We start from the raw sequence: 808 nt of genomic DNA on the forward strand, positions 1-808 counted from the left end.
ATGGGAGCTAAGTTGAGCACCTAATTGAGTAACGGCGTCCACTTCGTGCTTTCCTCCCCTAGTATCCTTGCGAGGCCTACTATATTGTGAGTTATGGATTGCCATCTCTTCAATTTTGCTCCAAGTTTGGTTGTCATCAACCTCGGTGAACATCCCATTCGATCCCATATTAAGGATATTTCTTGAATCTTCATAAAGACCATTCCAAAATTGTTGTACCAAGAACCACTCGCTAAGTCCATGGTGAGGACATGAGCGACAAATTCCCTTGAACCGCTCCCAAGTTTCATACAAAGATTCTTCATCCCTTTGCTTAAAACCCGTAATTTAAGCTCTTAGCATGTTAGTCTTTTCCGGTGGATAGAACGTTTTGTAGAAAGCTAGAGCCAACTTCTGCCAAGAATCAATTCCGAGAGTAGCCTTATCAAGGCCCTTCAACCATTGTTTCGCGGTGCCAATTAGAGAAAAAGGAAATAAGACCCATCGAATTTGGTCTTGAGTTACACCGGTTTGTGAAATCGCATCACAATAGTCACAAAAAGCATCCATATGAGAAATAGGGTCTTCACTAGGCATCCCCCCAAATTAGCTTCTTTCAACTAATTGGATAAATGCGGATTTGGCAATGAAATTTCCGGTTAGATGTTGTGGTGTGGGAGTACCATTGGGTAGGTTCTCCTCGGTGGGTACGGAATGTGATGAAAACTTAGGCATTGTGGGTTGATTTTGTGGTTAATTTTGTGTTGGGTTCTCCTCACCTTCTCTTGCAAAAGGGTTGATGAACTCAATAGTTGGTTGAATATCTACA

The 808-nt window shown here is 42.1% G+C and overlaps 1 non-coding gene across 1 annotated transcript; it reads left to right on the top strand.

The window, feature by feature from the left end:
• Positions 1–235: 235 nt before the first annotated feature.
• LOC141616603 (small nucleolar RNA R71) lies at positions 236–342 on the top strand. The gene has a single exon (XR_012530939.1). It is a non-coding gene; the product is annotated as a small nucleolar RNA R71 (small nucleolar RNA).
• The last annotated feature ends 466 nt before the right edge of the window (positions 343–808 follow it).

Source organism: Silene latifolia, chromosome 11, assembly GCF_048544455.1.
Source record: "Silene latifolia isolate original U9 population chromosome 11, ASM4854445v1, whole genome shotgun sequence".
Lineage (NCBI taxonomy): Eukaryota > Viridiplantae > Streptophyta > Magnoliopsida > Caryophyllales > Caryophyllaceae > Silene > Silene latifolia.